Source organism: Triticum dicoccoides, chromosome 4A (assembly GCF_002162155.2).
Source record: "Triticum dicoccoides isolate Atlit2015 ecotype Zavitan chromosome 4A, WEW_v2.0, whole genome shotgun sequence".
Lineage (NCBI taxonomy): Eukaryota > Viridiplantae > Streptophyta > Magnoliopsida > Poales > Poaceae > Triticum > Triticum dicoccoides.
In genome coordinates this window covers 232,362,891-232,366,749 of record NC_041386.1, presented here as the reverse complement: position 1 = coordinate 232,366,749, position 3,859 = coordinate 232,362,891, and the positions used below count along the sequence as shown (strand labels likewise).

The 3,859-nt window shown below is 38.2% G+C and overlaps 1 long non-coding RNA gene across 1 annotated transcript; it reads left to right on the top strand.

The window, feature by feature from the left end:
- Positions 1–607: 607 nt before the first annotated feature.
- Positions 608–2,856, top strand: LOC119288859. The gene is made up of 3 exons (XR_005141316.1): positions 608–1,089; positions 1,696–1,796; positions 1,903–2,856. It is a non-coding gene; the product is annotated as an uncharacterized LOC119288859 (long non-coding RNA).
- The last annotated feature ends 1,003 nt before the right edge of the window (positions 2,857–3,859 follow it).

Here is a 3,859-nt window from a genome sequence, read left to right as displayed (position 1 = left end):
CAACATTTTTTTTGCTTTGTGAATTTCAAAAAATATTTGATCTATTATGTGTATTTGGGCAACCATCCATATTTTACTCACTTATTTGTACGTTACAGATTTACATCCGTCTGATCTGATTCTTTACTAAGATTTGTGCATACTTAGAAATTAAGGTTATAATATTATTTGAGTTACCACATGATACATGTGGTAACCAATCGAAACTATTTGTAAAAAATAATTGACTGGGCATTGATCTTTCTTCTGAATTTTCTTTCACAACATCACCATAGCTAATCGTTCTAGCTTCCTTCAGTTTGCATTTTGGCCAAACATTTTTTTTTTGAGGATCAGACATCTTTTTTCTGATGTTGAAGTATTAGGGAATGTTACAAAAAAATGTGGGCAGGGAATGTAATTTTTTTTGGGAAGGGCAGGGAATGTAATATATGGGAAAACAAATCTGAACTCACTTTTACATAGCCCATGTACCAAGACTATACATGCCCATGTGTTTTGATGCAAGCCACCACTCCGTAACATCCCTAAAAAACACTTCGTAACATCTTGCTTAAAAGAAAACACTCCGTAACATTTATTTCTCCAAGTAAAACAGCCCGTACAGTTCTCTCCTCATCTCGTTGGATACCTCCACCAGCTCTCATCTCGTTCGACCCCCACCAGGCTCATCCAAATGCGTCATTTCTCCTGATTTGCTGCTGGCGAAGAAAGATGTCGTTGGTACCAGCAGGAAACTAATTCCTAGCCTATTCTCTAGCATGTGGATCGAGTCTGCCTGCGCGACCACGGGGAGGGCAAGGGAGAACGTGGCGTGCTGCTCAACCTCATCATGGCCGCCGGCGAGCTGTCATAGCTGAGGTGCTGGATGTGGGTGGATGCGTTGATGGAGCTTACGGAGAAGGCTGCACCAATTTGTGAATTTCCCATGGGAACGCATGCGACGGAGAATGGTTGGATCTAAAGGCACAACGGATGGCACCGTGGCTATGGTCCATGATATCTATGGGGTAATGTAGGCAAGTCTTACACCGCGGACTGCTCAGCACGGTGGTTCTCTTATTAGCCCAGGCGCTGGAGAAGAGATAGGTATTAATCCCTTCCTATTCTCTCATCATTCTATCGATTCTCCTCTTGCTTGGAAGTACATATGTACGTAATCAGTTATTCAGTTTCAGAGTAAAACTTATTTATAAGGAATTTGAGAATTTTAAAGCTTAATTTTTCTTAGACACCTGGTTTGACAATGAAGAATTAAGTATGTACGTGTACTTGTAATCTAGGAAATATCCTAGTACATAATTGTTGTAAATGCTTTCATTTATTAATTGGAATTTGGTTCATATGTGTTAATCGACGTACAATGGTTGAATTTTTTACATATATTGTCGGTGCTGTGTATGATATTGAAGTATTTTTTTTCATGGTTTCTCTAAACTTAAAAGGCCATATGAGAGATATAATTTTTGTTAGTAAGGACAATAAACTGATGAAAGTAGATGCATGAATGTTTTAAAAAGTTAGAATATGCCCTACTTTTGATAGTCTTGTATCAATGTGATTTCGTGCTATTTGAGATGTTAAGGAACCTGGTGTGAAAATAAGTTTGGTGGGTGACTACTAATTCGGAAGTAATGTGATTAGTTAATGGATTTGCTTTGCTTCAAGGTCTAAATGTGGGAAGTATTTTTGTAGTCAGAATGGCGACATCGGGCTAATCTAGCCGTATGTGGAACACTAGAGAGCATGCGATCGGCGTTTATCATGTTTTTCTATTAATAAGTTTGTGAAGCAAGGTATGTTCCGGTCTATTGTGCTTCCATCATTCTACATATTAGGAAAAACATAATTTCTTCAAGTATAAAGTGAGGCGTAAGTAATTTCTAGAACTCTGGTTTGTAGGTATATCTGAGCTGAATGCTACTTAGCAAAAAATAGCCGTAAATTATAACAATATGAAGAAAGTATTCAAATTGTTCTGGATTAAGGACATCATGGTAAGATTCACATGTTATCAACTTATCTTGCTATATAGCATTTGCCAATGCAAATATATTGCATTTTGTGGATTCTGCAACTTTAAAATTGCTAAATGCGTAAATAGTCTGCCCATTGATCTTTGATTAGAAAGTTTCTATCAAATTCTTCCAGATAGTAGTATGAATTTTTTAAACTTGGGAAAATGATTAAATATACTTAGTAATTGTTGTTTGAAAGAATAAAACAATTTGCAACTACATATATAAAGAATAGACTTGTTCTTTGTCAGGAACTCATGATCATATCTAGGCAGACAAACTCATTTGTTGTAGGATTGATCGAATCCAATTCTCATTACTTTCACTTGAATGTTCCAGTTTTGTCCCCTTGTCGATAAGTCGCTCAACTTCTTGTACTCAGATCTTTTGCTTCAGAAGGAATGTACAAATAGTTATCAATGGATGAAGTTACTCTGAAATTTTTATCCATAATGATTGAGCTTACTAAGTACATAATAATTGCCAAACTTGGTGATTTACGTGAGATATAGTTGAGCAGGACTTCGTCCGACGCCAAATTGCTTGTCCTGTGAAGCAGTTGGGCGTGGCTTTGTTTGGTGTCAACTGTTGAGTTCCATGTCGTGATTGCCTCGTCATATTGGCTGACTTCAATTTCTTCGGTGGTGTATTCATGATGTAATTTTTGGATGGCATCTACTCTTTCGGGCGTGAGCATGGATTGTTGGTTGGAGATGTTTATATGGGTTGTTGTGGCTGACACCATTGGAGTTCTAATCAGATCTGTAATTTGCATGCATATGTGTGTTTAGATATCTGAGCAAGTGAGGTGCGCGTCTTGTTTGATTGGGTATGCATGTTGGAGGCCGACACCATCTAGAGTTATGATAATATATTTTTCATATTTACATGAGACGTGCTGCTTATTTGATTAGGTATGCATGTTCGAGTCCTATTCATTGTTGTCTCTTATTCATTGCTGCGAAATAGACATATTTAATAATAGGAAGACACGAGGGCAATCGAAGGCATGTTGAATCATTTGGACGTGTACATGACGGGCCGAGCTATGTATATAACAATATTTGTATGTAATGTGCGATGTGCGGAAACGTCTTAACCTCGGTGCAAGGGGACGTGCTGCATGTTATAGGCAGAGGCACAATAACCCTGAGGCGCATACAGTTGAGACCTTTACAAAAGACTTGGAGAGGAAGAGATAGAATAGGTTACAAGAGATAAACATAAACCAACTACCTAACTATCTCTACCAATATTCTGGGACTCCTGATGCGGCTCAATGAGATGGTGCAGCTTAGCCAAGGCAACGTGACAAGATGTTGTTTAACACCCTTCCGTAATCATAACTTCATCAAGTTGAGATTATGCTTGAAGTCTTCAAAGCTTTTTGTAGGCAACGGTTTTGTGAGTCCATCCGCAATTTGATCTCTGGAATGCACAAACCGAATGTCAAGTTGCTTCTTGGCAACTCTTTCTCGCACAAAGTGGAAATCTATCTCGATGTGCTTTGTTTTGGCATGAAAAACTGAATTAGCAGACAAGTATGTTGCACCTAGATTATCACACCATAAACATGGAGCTTGAGTACCCTTAATACCAAGTTCCCTCAGAATGGATTGTAACCAAATAATTTCTGCTGTGGCATTTGCTAATGCCTTATACTTTGCCTCTGTACTAGACCTGGAGACAGTAGCTTGCTTTCTTGCACACCATGATATCAAGTTAGGACCAAAAAAAATACTGCAAATCCACCAGTAGATCTTCTATCATCCAAATATCCTGCCCAATCAGAGTCTGAGAAGGCACTTATAAGTGTAGATGATGACTTGCAAAAATTCAGA